Source organism: Astyanax mexicanus, chromosome 9 (assembly GCF_023375975.1).
Source record: "Astyanax mexicanus isolate ESR-SI-001 chromosome 9, AstMex3_surface, whole genome shotgun sequence".
NCBI lineage: Eukaryota > Metazoa > Chordata > Actinopteri > Characiformes > Acestrorhamphidae > Astyanax > Astyanax mexicanus.
The window spans coordinates 1,727,360-1,742,404 of record NC_064416.1 but is presented as its reverse complement, the minus strand read 5'-3'; the positions used below and the strand labels follow the sequence as shown (position 1 = coordinate 1,742,404).

The 15,045-nt window shown below is 37.1% G+C and overlaps 2 protein-coding genes across 3 annotated transcripts in view; one reads left to right on the top strand and one right to left on the bottom strand.

Moving 5' to 3' along the window:
• Positions 1–15,045, top strand: part of LOC107196871 (uncharacterized protein C14orf132) — an 893,178-nt gene that overhangs the window by 192,764 nt on the left and 685,369 nt on the right.
• Positions 2,940–15,045, bottom strand: part of si:cabz01090165.1 (LRR and FN3 domain-containing protein) — a 391,809-nt gene continuing 379,703 nt past the window's right edge. For both annotated transcript variants that reach the window (XM_049483443.1, XM_049483442.1), the window contains exon 8: positions 2,940–3,441. The gene's annotated coding sequence lies outside the window, so the exon portion shown is untranslated. The remainder of the gene's footprint in view (positions 3,442–15,045) is intronic.

The following is a 15,045-nucleotide window of genomic DNA, read 5'->3' as shown; positions in this document are numbered from 1 at the left end:
AAACAATTAAATATGTTTGTCTAAAATGATATACAGGGTTCATACAATTCTTAACCAATACATTTCCATTATTTTTTCATGATTTTTCCATGTTTTTTAAAACATCAGTGCGGACATGGACAATAAAACCAAAAATCACTCCTGTTACTGACACTCATTCCTGTTACTGGAACTCACTCCTGTTACTGGCACTCGTTCCTCTTAGTTTTTAGGCTTTGAGTAACAGGACTGAAAGTAACAGGACTGAGTTTTTAGCATAGAATTAGCAGGACCATAGACTGTGTATAACTGGACAGAGCATCGTCTCTCAAAAGTGAAGCCACCACAGGTCGGGCGCCCCCTGCTGTTCGGTTTCAGAAAGCTGTGTAACTCCACCCATCCCCATAGGTTTCAATGGCAAAACAGAACAACTTTCAATCACGTTTTTTTCTAATATACTGTAATTCTACCTCCATTATTTAAATGCAGCAGCTTTAGTGTAACCTCCGCTTATATTGTTAAATTTTTATATCCCCACAGAATTCGTATTTTAAAACGTTATTCAGCTTTATTCAAAAAAGGTGTGGTTATTGTAAAAGGGCTGGTTATGGGCGGGGCCAATAACAGACCGTCCGCTCCGCTCCGCAGCCTGTGACCTCGAGGCAGTCCTCAGGGGCGGGGTTATTTAAATGAGTAGGCTGTCTCTCCACAGTCTTTCTCCCTCCTCTGGTCTCTACTGCGCTCTACAGACTCGGGTTTCAGGATCGCCAACATGGAGGAAGATTTTGGCTTCATTTTCATTGAATGAATGGGAATGGAGACACGACGTCCATCTTTTTTTACAGTCTCTGAGCAGGACTATTGGAGGACTATCAATTAAATCTATATTGAAAATTAATTATAGATAGTATTATGAAATGAATCTGATAAAATGTTGACAAACACATAATATTTTTTTAATAATAAAATGTTTTTTTTCAGATCCTGAGAACTCTATTGTGTAGGCTTAAAATTACTGAAACAACTCTGAGCTCATGTATTTTTTATTTTTTTGCCTAAAATAGATTTTACAAATTTCCATGACTTTTCCAAAACTTTCTGGGTATTTTTATTTTTCTAAAAACTTATTTAGGACTGGGAATTGCCTCTTTTAAATTCCATGACTTTTTCAGGTTTTTATGACTGTACGAACCCTGGATATAAAATGAACAAATAAATACCTAAAATTAGGTAAAGAAATGACAGTTTAACAATATATGATGTTATCGTTTGTGCAGCAATGGGTCAAATGTATTGAACGGCTGTGTTCAGACTGTTAACTAACCCTAACCCAGTCCAATCTGATTTTTTACAGATACAGATGCCACAGCAACCCCTACAGATACCCTAGCAACCTATTTGGATACCACAGCAATCCTTAAAAAGATACCCCAGCAATCCACGCAGATGCTAAATATAAATATATTCAGTACAGAGCACGAACTGATTAAATATATCTGTCTAAAATGACATAAAATTGGCTAAAAAGACATAAATGAGCTAAAGAAATGACAGTTTAACCATATATATGATGTCTTTTGTGCAGTATTGGGTAAAACATATTAAACGGCTGAGTTCAGACTAATCTAATTCAGTCAGTCCAATCTAATTTCTTACAGGTACAGATACCACACCAACCCAAACATATACCCCAGCAACCTATTCCTAAAAATGGTATAAAATGAGCTTAAAAGACCTAAAATGAGCTAAAATTAGCTAAAGAAATTACAGTTTACCAATATATGATGTTATGATTTGTGCAGTGTCGGTCTGTCCGTCCGATCTGATTTTTTACAGATACAGATTCCACAGCATCCAATGCAGTAATATAAACATAATTAAATACGTAGCACAAATAATTAAATATGTTTGTCTAAAATGACCTAAAATGACAAGCTAAAATAAGATAAAAAAGAACAAAAAATATGAATCAAATTAAATTGATTTCTATAGCGCTTTTTATAAACAATGTCAAAAAATAACTTTACAAAAATGTGATTACAGGACAGACAGGACAAACTGTGGATGTTCTAAAACTTTTGACCGTTATTGCACGCAGGATTTCTTTAGCGGTGTTGAATACATATCTACATAGTGCTAGTTCTTCAAACTCTATTATATTCATTACCTATTATATATATATATATATATATATATATATATATATATATATGTATATATATAAATAATAAAAAAAAACTCTTTCACGCCAGAAAAGTAGAAGAAAAATACTTTTATTTCTTTATAAATCCACATATAGTACCTATGAAAGCATAAAATTCCATCCCAGGACCTTTATTATTATTATTATTATTATTTTCACTTTGAGTTCAGAGAAATCAGAGATGGCTGAAGGTGTACCTCACATACAAATACGTACACAGTCGATTGGAGCAAAAAAACAAAAAAAAAATCAAACAAAAAAACAAAAAAAATTAAATAAAACAAACAAAATAAAAAAGGTAATTATTTAATATTTTTTTTAATAATTAGTAGACCAACTTTCAAAGTGGCCCGTTTGTTTAGTGTTGAACATGTTGTCGTTTTTGTTTTTAGTTTTTGTTTTACATCGTCCACGAGAATCAACGTGGGAGATTTTAAAAGCTGATTTTGTTCGTTTCTTTTGTTACGTTCGTTTTGTTCACTTCGTTTGTACGCATTATTTTTAAAACACACTTCAGTGCATGGCGAGATCTGGGTGATTTCTGTCTTTTTTAATCCCATCAGAACCTTTGAAAAGTGTAGAACAGCACCATGCCTGGAAATCCATGATCAGACGTACAGTTCTTCTTCTCGAAGGAGAGAAAGAGAGAGATTTTGAGAGAGTTTGAGTGATTGAGAGAGAACAGAAGAGTGGAATATATCATAAAGTGCCCGTAAAGAGTTCACCCGATGATTATTTCTCGATATTAGTATAGCAATAATAAGCCTGTGCGAGAACATCGTATTTCCATCCGCCAATCAGTTTGGCGTCCAATCAGAAGGTTTTATTCCTTTGGCTTTGCACTCGTCTACACGGCATTAAAACGTGAAACGCTGAAACGCCAGAACACAAACACCAAAAACTCAATCCTGGTATATATTCCATTGTTATTTTTAGTCAACAGGTTCGTGAAAAAAAAGACGTGTTCATCGGTTCGCTTCTCCACTACAACCAAGGTCATTCTTTTCATTTTCTTCATTTTTCTTTATTTCTTCTTCTTCTTTTCTTCTCTATATATTTTTTGATGGCCTCTGGTTAGGACCAAATCGCGCCCATATGCTCTGAACAGGCTCATTAATGTCCGTCGTTCATGGAGAAGCTTGTTGCATAAGGGACTGAAAACAGTTGCTGTTACTGGCGGCTTCCACCCACCTCCTCTCCCAGAAGTGTATTGGCTCCAATCCCAGGCAATTTATAAGAGCCTCCAGACTGAGTTTTGCCTAGAAGAAGCAAAAGAAGGACAGATGTTAGAGCCAGACGCCAAACGAATAAAATACATATACAGATATTTACTATTTATAGGTTTATGTTTGAGTAAAATGAACATTGTTGTTTTATTCTATAAACTACAGACAACATTTCTCCCAAATTCCAAATAAAAATATTCTCATTTAGAGCATTTATAGACAGAAAAGTTTTAAGAGTTCAGAAATCAATATCCATAGCAACCCATACGGATGCTTAATATAAATATGTTCAATACAGAGCACAAAATGATTAAATATGTTTGTCTAAAATGATATAAAATAAAAATACATAAAATTAACCAAAGAAATGACAGTTTAACAATATATGATATATTGTTGGGTAGTTTATATGATATAGTATTGGGTCAAATGGATTAAACGTCTGTGTTCAGACTGTCCGTCCAATCAGATTTTTTAAAGATACAGATAGCACAGCTCCCAATGCAGTAATATAAATATAATTAAATATAAATATAACCAATACAGAGAACAAATAGTTAAATATATTTATTTAAAATGACCTAAAACAAGCTAAAATAAGATTGAAAAAAGCCCTTAAACAGGATATAATTTACAACTAATTAACTAGCTAAAATTGATTCAATTAATTTTATTTGTATACTGCTTTTTACAACTGATCTTGTTTTCAGACCTCAAATAATGCAAAGAAAACAAGTTCATATTCAACACTAAAGTTTTAAGAGTTCAGAAATCAATATTTGGTGGAATAATCACAGTTTGTTTTTCATGCATCTTACACACTGCTTTTGGATAACTTTATGCTGCTTTACTCCTGGTGCAGAAATTCAAGCAGTTCAGTTTGGTGGTTTGATGGCTTGTGATCATCATTTTTAATTTGGTAAAATCAAAGAAACTCATCATTTTAAGTGCTTTCTTAATTTTTTTCCAGAGCTGTAGACAGGGTTGTTGCACCATTTAAAAAGTAAAATTTAATGCTTTTTCAGACCTTTTTTCAGACCCTAAAATGTAGTCATAATTTCTTTGGGAGAAAATAATTTATTGTATTGGAAACCTCCCTAGTTCTATTCCTGGTAGCTTAGCTTAGATATGTTAGTTAGCTCTCCGCTAACCTTAGTTCTCTCCTTGGTAACTAGCTAGCTCGCCGCTAATGTTAGCTAGGTCTCTGCTAACCTTAGTTCTCTCCTTGGTAACTAGCTAGCTCGCCGCTAATGTTAGCTAGGTCTCTGCTAACCTTAGTTCTCTCCTTGGTAACTAGCTAGCTCGCCGCTAATGTTAGCTAGGTCTCTGCTAACCTTAGTTCTCTCCTCGGTAACTAGGGTTGCCCACTGTATTTTCCCACTGGCATTAAAGCTCACCTTCCGTCGTTTTTTCTTTCATTTTAAAATGTCTAGTTGTGGTCTCTAGTATGAATGAATGACATGTGAGCCGTTTTTGTAAAAAAAAAGTGCTCAGGTGTCTCTGTATAGCTCTTTTTTAATGGACTGTTTTAGGGGTGTGTCCAAAATGACCGGATTCCAGCTTTGCTCATGAATATTCATACATGCAAACAGCATGCAAATATCTCTCCTCTGATTGGCTAGGAGCACTGCGACGCCCCTCCGCCGCTCTGCCGCTCACTGCCTCCCACCTCCTAACTGATGAGCGGTGATGTTGCGTCGCTTCAGCTCCGCCTCTGGGAGTTTCTCGAGCCAAGGTGGGCTGGTCTGTGAGTTTCTGCCTACGTAGGCAGAAAGATAATTCAAAATTCACCCGTTTTTCGGAGGGGGGGAGGGGGGATTTCTTTGCTTAGCTCCTGCAGACAATGGGGGCTGCAAAACAGTTTAATGTGCAGGTGTACACATTCAACTCGGAGAGACCTACTGTATTCCACAAAAAACAAGAAAAATCGGATTTTCGCGGAAGGTGAGCTTTAAATCTAAAAATGTAATACCTACAGCAAATTTACAGTAAATTTATTACAATTTAAAACCTTAACTACCATAATTTTACAGTTTAAGACATTTTAACCCATAAATGCAGCGATCACACAAACAAAAGACATTTGGGCCCAACCCAGGTATTGACCTGTTGAACTGAGATGGTGATTTATTAGGGATGAGTTGAAGCTTCACAGCATCACACCTGGTGCTGAAGATCCTTCCCAGAAAGCACCACACATTGACATCACTCATTCACTGCCTCACATGACTGATCACATGAAACCTCCCAGATCACAATCACCTGAGTATTGATTTCACCTGTTCTTCTAAAAAAATATATACCCTTGCACTTCACTTACTCACTACCGAGTATTGTTTATTCTGTCCCATTTTTATATTTTCTACTATTTATGGTTTTGCCTTGCCCTTCTAATACAATTTTGGACAATGATTTTTGTCTCATCATACATATTTACTGAGTACGAACTCCACAGTAACCAATACAGTTGTCCTGCCTTTAAACAGTTTACAGTGCCGTGACAATATTGAACCGGTGAGTTGACAGCACGAGTCTGTGTGCAGTGCAGTGTATATTGTATTATATGTATAGTCTGGTACAAAAATAAATATATATTTATGTATTGAATCAATGCAGCATCTATGCATTAATATATGCAGTGTATCTTTCACGTGTCAGCCCGGGCATCGCATTAAAACTCCACGCCTACAGTATTTACAGCAGTAAGTTAGCTGTCGAGCTACGCTCCTGCACTTCTACAGATTTCTGCTGAAACGTTTCAGAAATGCGCTGGGATCAGCAGATTGTGAACTCGAGCAGCATATGGAAGGTAAATTCAGCATGTTAAAAACCTCCAGGACAGACTGGCGTTCCAGAAGGTGGCTGCCTCCTATCAGAGTCAAGTGCCTTCCGAAGCACACGGCCCAAGCGCCACCGTTAGCATCCGAGGAAAACGTTAATCTGGACCCAACAAACGCGTACTTCCATCCAGCAGCGACGACAGCTGAGCTAGCAGAAATTAAAAAGGAAAAACGATGACTAAACAAGCTTCTGCTAATTGGACATTGAATGAGACAACTTCATTAGCGCAAAACCTGTCGATCAGTCATCAAAATTATACAATTTAAACAGAAAAACTGAATATAAAAATGTTTTGAAAAAGTACTGTAACTGTTCGACTCTAACACTATAAGTTGTATATCTTAGTTTGGTAAACATTACACAAGTCAATCCATAAAAACTCCTGAAAAAAGCAAAAAGCATGGAAAACTGGCTAAAGTTTGACTAATGTATGGTAGCATTAGCTGAGACTCAGCATCAACCATGTGGCTCAGCTCAGGCCAATTTCCATATTATACTCAGCAACCGGGGTGTTGGCACATGTGGCTTGGGCCAATTGAATGTTGAATCGTGCAGCTCAGATCGGCCATGAGTCAAGCATTTGGGCCAGAATCGTGTTTTGATTTAAACCGAATTCGGGCCATTGCAATAAGGGTTTATTGTGGGGTATTTGGCCCAAAAATGGCAGAAATTCATTGACAAAAGGGTGGGATAGTAAATGATTTAAAAAATGGTCTGATTCCTGTATTATACTCAGCAACCGGGGTGTTGACTAATGCAGATAGGACCAGAAATGCATTTTATACTCTTTTATACATTTTATACAAGTGGCTCAGGCCAATTCAAATATTATATTTTGCAACCGTAGTGCTGGAAAAAGCTATTTGGGCCAATTGTTGCATTTTACTCAGCAACCAGGCTGTGGCACAAGTGGTTTGGGCCAATTCATAAATTATACTCAGCAACCAGGGTGTTGGCACAAGCAGTTTTGGGCCAATTCCCATATTATACTTAGGCCAATTGAAATATTATACTCTGCAATCAGGGGGTTGGAAAAAGCTGCTAAAACAAATTCGGGCCATTGTAATTAGGGCTTAAAGTGGGGTATTTGGCTTAAAAATGGCAGAAATTCATGGGGCTGATTCCCACATTATACTCAGCAACCAGGGTTTTGGCACATGAGGCTTGGGCCAATTGAATGTTGAATCATGCAGCTCAGATTGTGTATAGATTTAAACTGAAGTCGGGCTGTTGCAACTTAGTTGCGAGGCTTAGTGTGGGGTATTTGGCTTAGAAATGGCAGAAATTCATTAGGATGGGAATGGGACAGTTTTATTTGATTTTATTAAAAAATGTGCTTATGTTATATTTGCAACCAGCCATATGATCTAATTGCAAACTGCAAATGAATTCCAAATACCACGGCCACAGCATTCGAGGAAATGCATGAATCTGGACTCAACAAACACGTACTTCCATCCAGCAGCGATGGCAGCTGAGCTAGCAGAAATTAAAGAGGAAAAACGATGACCTAACAAGCTTCTGCTAATTGGACATCGCCTGGAACAACTTCATTAGCGCAAAAAACTGGCTATCAGTCATCGGATACCGCGGGGAAAAGCTCAGCGCTGGGTTTGGTTTGATTTCACGGTGGCGAGCTAAACAAAGCGAGGACAGGCGTTGCTGCTATGCTGCTTTTCACTGCTGCAGAAGGCTACAGCTATCTGCAGGCAGCAGCAGGCTAACGCTAAGCCCCGTTCTGCTAGCTATTTTTAGCGCAGGCTAGTGTGCCGCAGTCAGGAGGGATTCTGGGTCGGAACTGCTGTTGGCAGGGAGACGGCGGAGAGGTTGTGGCCCACTTTCGACGGCACACAAACAGCAGTAATTACCCCTCCGGCTCGGGGGGACGCTCCCGCCCCGCGGCGTGCCGTCACCTTAAAGATTAGCCCATTTGTCTCCATATCGGAGACTCTGTGCTTTTACACCTTTTCGTCTCTTCATCCGTCTAAACTCTCTCTCTCTATTTCTCTCTCTATTCCACATCATAACACTCCCGTCCTCCTATCTCCCACTTCATCCATCGTTCACCTTCCTCCTCCTCCTCCTCTTCCTCTGTCTCTCTTTCCCCACAGGTTCTAATCTCGTCCTTTCTGGGGGTTGTTTTTTCAGTCTGGGGTAAAAAAAACAAACTAATCCGTTCCAGGTGAGCCGGAGAAAAACACCTTCACAAAATTTTCTCCACCGGGGAACTGATTTTATACCTGGCAACTCCACGGCAACCACTTAACAACACCCTAAAACCTCCTTAAAATCAACTGTTGCAAGTTCTGTTATGAACTTGTCTCAGATTTTTCATTCAATATTTCTCATATTATACTCAGCAAACACTTACCTTCATTTTTGTCAATTTTTAGTTTACTACATAATTTGAACAGACAAACTATTATATCCCACACACTGTGCCGAAATATCTTGATGTCATGATGAACGGACCAATAGAAACTCTTCAAAATGACCTGAAATAAATTCGTTTTACATTGACTTCCATTGAAAGTTTACTGAAAGTTTTTTCTCTCTCTTCTAAAGTTGCTGTTTTGGAGATACGTGTTTTTCATTGGATATGAATGGTCCAAATGGTCAAATTTGTGTTATATAATGTTGTGCTCTTTATGTGAGTTCTATTAATGGAAAAAAAAAAACATGATTTTTTTTTTAGTTGATCTTAAAAGATAGTTAGCAGAACTTACTAAACATGTTCCATAGAACCTAAATGAGTCCATCTCTCAACAAAAAGAGAATTTATTTTAAAGTTGGTGAGACTTAATATTTAAAAATTAATTATCTGAACACTGAAGTGTTTTTTTTTACTTAAAAGTGTGATTTGGCCTCAAAAAACTAGTGCAAGTTGCCTTGAAATTTTAAGTTTTTTGAATGTTTTATTTTTTTTTTCCAACTTTTGCATTTTTACAGTGTAAAGCTATATGAGAAACTGTGGTGAGACACAAAAATGTAAAAAAAATGTCTCCATTCATTACTCTGTAGGTAGAAGTAAACAGTAGATACTAGGGTTTAAAATAAAAATACTTCTGTAAAAGTTAAATAATATCAACTCAAGCTTTTTACTCTTTACGTAAAAGTATAAAGGTACTGGTTTCAAAACTACTTAAAACTTTTACTCTAAAAGTAATAACATAACATAAAATGAACCAGTCAGCCCCTGCAGGCATGTAAAAGTATTATTCATTATTGTGATGTCAATGTTTTGTCATCTGACCTCATAAACCACATTTAACCTGACATTTCCTTTCCTTTAAGAACCAGGTGAGCTCTGACTTTGGCAGATTGGTATTTTATTGGCACAGCTACCTGGACGTAGTGCTGAGCAGTATACCGGAGTAGACATTAAAACTGGTACAGATTTTTACCAGTTAGCATAACAAGCTAATACACTGGAGTAACTGTAGCTCAGCTCTGTGGAGTTAAACTTTTATCCTGCCTGGAGAAAAATGAGAACAACACTTTATCTGAGGAGCTCCTGCTGCTATTTCTCTCTGTATTAGTGTTTTTTATCCGAATAAAATATAAAAACAACTAAAACAGCAGTTTTACTTTTAGAAACGAGAGGAATGGAATAACGCAATCGATCCACAGCTAAATAAAAGTTTGGTTTGTGCATTCTGGCGCTTGTGCTCCCAAAATAGCGATGAACGTCTGACTGTTGACGTCTGTCTAGGATGTATTCAGTCAGTTGATCACCTGTGTTTTTTTTTTGCCAAGATAGCATTATGCCAGAAATTTACCTGAACACCCGAACCTCATTTTAAGGCCACGCCTATCAGTGTAGATATATTCAGAAGCACGGTTGCTATATAACGATGCAAGTAGTTATAGTTAGCGATTTTTAATAAAGAGTTTTGATATTTCAGTGTTACTGAATCATTTTAAACTTTTAGTTTTTAAACACTATCAAGAAAACCTGTGCCTGTTTTAAATTATTGATTTATTTATTTATTTATTCTTTTAATTTTTTTTATTATTCTTATCATTTAGTTTACTTTTATAACCTTTTTATTTATTTGATAAATTCTTGACCTTATGTGTCATTTTATGTGTCCGTTTGTTAAATGTGTTAAATGTTGATTTAAATTTATTGTTTTATTTTTTTTTTTTATACTATTTTATTCCTTATTATTTCTAATTTCTTATTAAATGTTTTTTTTAATCCCTTTGATGCTGAAGATGCTCGGCAACATTGTACATTTCCCTGAGTAAAAATAAAGGTTAATTGATTAATTGATTGAATGATTGATTGATTGGTTGAACTGACTTTTCTTATACCATTTAACAATGTTTGGTAACACTTAAAGCCTTTTTTTTATTTTTAGTCTTTCTTGACTCCATAAAACCCATCCTCCTATCTCCCAGCTCATCCCTCGCTCCCTCCTCCACCTCTTCTTTTCTGCGGATCTTTTGAAGTGTACTCCGTCTTTCCCCGCGGGTTCTAATCTCGCCCTTACGCTTCTTTTTTACCTTTTTTTAAACATTTTTTTGGTCTGAGGTGAAAATCTAATCCGTTTCAGGTGAGCCGGAGAACACGCCGCTCATTCCTCCTGTTTCTCCCCCTGCATTCAGACCCAGCAGATCATTCTGAGACGCCCCCGGGAGCTGATTTTCTACCCATTTGCGATTCATTAAAGCAGATGAATATACAGCCGGCTGGAGCCGCAGTATTATTACTCAGCTACGCTCGGGAACGGCAGCTTTAGAAAGGCTCTCAGTCACTGAGAGAAAGAGAGAGAGAGAGAGAGAGAGAGAGAGGGTGTTAAGAAGACACTATTATTTTATGATGGTCATCTTTCTCAGAGCCTCGTCGCACCGCAAAAGTCCTAACAGTGCATTTATTTAAACATATAAACCCTGTAACCTTGTGCTTTACTGAGAACAAAAAAAGAGAGAAAAACTCTTTAACCCTCCTGTTACATTGATGCACAGGAGCAGTAATGATATTCCCGGGTCATATTGACCTGTTGCATGTTTAATTATCCAAAAAATATCTAAAAATATGTCTAAAACCAAAAAAATCCGAACAAGCAGTGTGAATATTTCACTACTAACTCTGTTACTAACTATTGCTAACTATTCTATTAGTATTTAGTGCAGTGGTGTTCCTTACCTCTAACAGGTAATAGTTTAAATAGGATACTTCACTCATTTTTCTTTAAAAAAATGAAAAACATTTTTTTTTTATGTTTTACAACTTTTTTTTTTTTTTACTTTTAAAAGACCAACATATAAAACTAGAAAAGAAAAGTGGTAAGGTTCGCTACGGTCACTATGGTTTGCTATGATGTTGCTAGGCGCTTGCTATGGTGTCTGAGGTGGTTGCTAAGCTGTTGCTAAGCAGTTACTAGGTGGTTGCGAAGGTGTTGCTATGGTGTCTGTGGTGGTTGCTAAGTTTTTGCTATGGTGTTGCTACGGTATCTATGGTTTACAACTGATGCTCTTTAGTTTTTGTAGTTTTTGCAGGGGGTGTTTGTTGCAAATGTGAGATGAACCATTTTCGTATTTTATGTTAATTACACTAATTAAGACAGATCCACATCACCCTAGGAGTGATGAGGGGAAAGAGAGAGCGCCATCTACTGTACCCACCCATACAGAGCAAGACCTATTGTGCTCTCTCGGGGCTCCGGCAGCTGATGCAAGCTTTGCTTAATTTAGTAGTTGTTGCTTCTCAAAATATGTAATATTAGAACATTGCTCAAATAGTATACTTTACTGTATAACTGATGCTCTCAAACACTTTATTAAGAGACAAGACATTCTTAAGGTAATTAACTCTTGATGAGTTCAGCACAGCTGTTAACTGAAAGCCTGAATTCCAGGTGCTACAAGCTTACTGAGAAAACTCATTTTTCATTTTTCTGAATGGAGCTGTATAACAAGAAAGATGTATTACTATTAATGTGAGCATCTGAACAAAGCTGAAGATTATAAGAGGTTAATTCGCGAGGTTGCTGGAGCTTTAGCTTTAGTTTGAGGGAGCAAGGCGTATTGTGCTTTCTCAGGGCTCCGGCAGCTGATGCAAACTTTAATTAATTGAGTAGTTGTTGCTTCTCATAATATGGAAAATTAGGACATTACTCAAATAGAGCTCCTCACTGTTTACTTTAAAACTGATGCTCCTAAACACTTTATTAAGAGGCAAGACATTCTTAAAGTAATTAACTCTTGATGAGTTCAGCACAGCTGTTAACTGAAAGCCTGAATTCCAGCTGAATGGGGCTGTATAGTAAGAAATATGTATTACTATTAACGTGAGCGTCTGAACAAAGCTGAAGATTGTAAGAGGTTAATTCGCGAGGCTGGAGATGAAAAGATTAGCGGTTGCGGAAGCTTTAGCTTTAGCTTTAGATTGAAAGCTGCTGGTTTGTGCTTACGCTGCTCTTTTGTGAGAGTAATGAGTCGGGGGTGAGTGTTTGTAATGTCGGGTGTTTGCAGCAGGAATAAAGGAGTTCGCCGGAGCTTTTTTTGTAGACCTGCGGTCGTCTCTTTGTTATGGTTATTCCTGCTGAGGAACAAAAAGCTCAGACTTATTCTTATTCTTTATTTTTTATTTTGTGCTCCTCTGAAGAGTCGGTGTGTTTGAATAAGCATTTCATCACAGCATTACGACTCTTAAAAGGAGAGTGATGAAAACCCCTCCGTTTCACCTGCTGCCGTGGCCGACGCCCACGTGTCTGAGTGCTGGTGGGAATAAGCAATCATCATAATACTAGTGCAGAGCCTAAGTTTATAGAGAGAGAGAGAGAGAAAAAGAGAGAGAGAGAGGGTGATAAGTCCTCCACTTAGCTTTCCACTCGTCCTCTTGCCGGCTCTCCTATTTTCCTTTCTGTGAAACCAATCATCAGCGCCCGCGCTGCCCGGGAGGCATTAGTTTGTATTTTAGATTTATTTTAGCCCTGGTTCTTCAGCACTGCCAGTCTCTACTACTCTACATCTGAATTTACTTCAGCAGTGCCGTTACTAGCAGCAAGTGCGGCATTAGCCTCAAACTATGTTCCCAGAAAAGTATGTAGACCAGAATTGAAGCCCAAGACGACTGGAGTTCTTTTCTCAGGCACTGCCATGTTCACTTCTTCCACTTCTTTTTTTTTTCTCTTTTTGCTGGTTTTAATGAGGCCAGCTAGAAAAATCATACTTTTCTGTATCACACTGCATTAAATAAATACAAATATCACATTGCAATAGATGCAAAAATCCAAAAATACCACACTCTGAATTGCTGCAAGGCGCAGCTCCCTTGTCAGCAGCTCTAGCTCTCAACAGTCAGTCACCCCTAGTACTAGTGATACGAGGGACACTAACAGCTCTAACAACTTCCTACTGCCATTTTTCAGCAGGAAGACTTCACAATGCAGTTTATCTCAGTATGTATGCAGAACTACTATATAAATGATTAACCTATTTACATGCCTTGACCCATATACAGGCTACAGGTGTAGGTGATTTTGTATCAGCTTTAAAGACTTTTACAGGACACTTTACAGGAAAAGCTGCCTGTTTTCTCTCTATTCCATTTAATATTAATATTATTCCAGATCAGTAACCGGAATCAATCAGGAATCAACCCAAATTCTGCAGGTTTAAAAAAAAAAGGATGTAAAAACTAGACAAACATAACAAAACTAAAGGTTTGGAGGAGATGAACTGTTCAGAAAAATATTGATTCCAAAATAAAGTTCAGGAAAGAGACAATTTTATGATTTTTTGTGTTATATTTTGACAGTTGCAGATTTTCTACACTTTCTATTACAATTACCAGTATGCTTTTTAGTAATGTTCCTCATCAAACATGAAAGAAGCTTTTTATGTGATGCTTGAATAGAAAACCTAAAGCTTTAGGACTGTAATTTCAAAGGTAATGAAAATAGACAAAAATCTTGGCCTGTTAAGGAGTTAAAGGTGTTTTCTGACACAGGCACAAAATGTTTAATAAATTAGATTCATTTTGATGCCGTTAAAATTAGTTAAACTAAAGTTACTAAGCTACGTTTACCTACAAAAGTGCCTTAAAATAATGGCTGCCTTTGAATCAGATGCAGACAAAGCTCCCTTGTCAGCAGCTCTAGCTCTGGTGGTGTGATTGATGTGATCTGGGAATCATCGCATTCAACAGTCGGTCACCCATAGTAATTTATCACCAATTTATCATCAATCCAGGATTTAGGGGTCCAGCTGGGGTGTAGCTGCATTAAATAAACATCTGTGAAAAATATTTTACACTCAGTGATAAAACACTTGCGTTTGAAAAAAACAGGAGCACCAGTGAGTTTTCATGCTTTTTTTCTTGGTCACATGACATCAGTAGGAGTTCAGTAGCTCCTCCATTTCCACTCGGAATAAAATCACAGAGGATAAAAAAAAAAAACATAAAAGAGAAAATTACCCAGAACCCCCTGAGATACTAATCCTGAATAGACTGTTGAAAAACCATTTCAAGTGGCCACCTCGTGAAGCTCATTGAGAGAATAATGCCAAGAGTGTGCAAAGCAGGAATCAGAAAAAAGGGGGGCTATTTTGAAGAAACTAGAATATAAAACATTTTCAATTATTTCACCTTTTTTTGTAAAGTACATAAAACTCCACATGTTCATAGTGAGAATCTACAATGTAAATAGTCATGAAAATAAAGAAAACGCATTGAAAAAGAGAATATATAAAGTATATATATATATATATTTACCAGGGATGTGATGCACCTGGTCCACAATATCCTCAAAACAATTCTCTGCGTTCTTTACAACCCACAATATG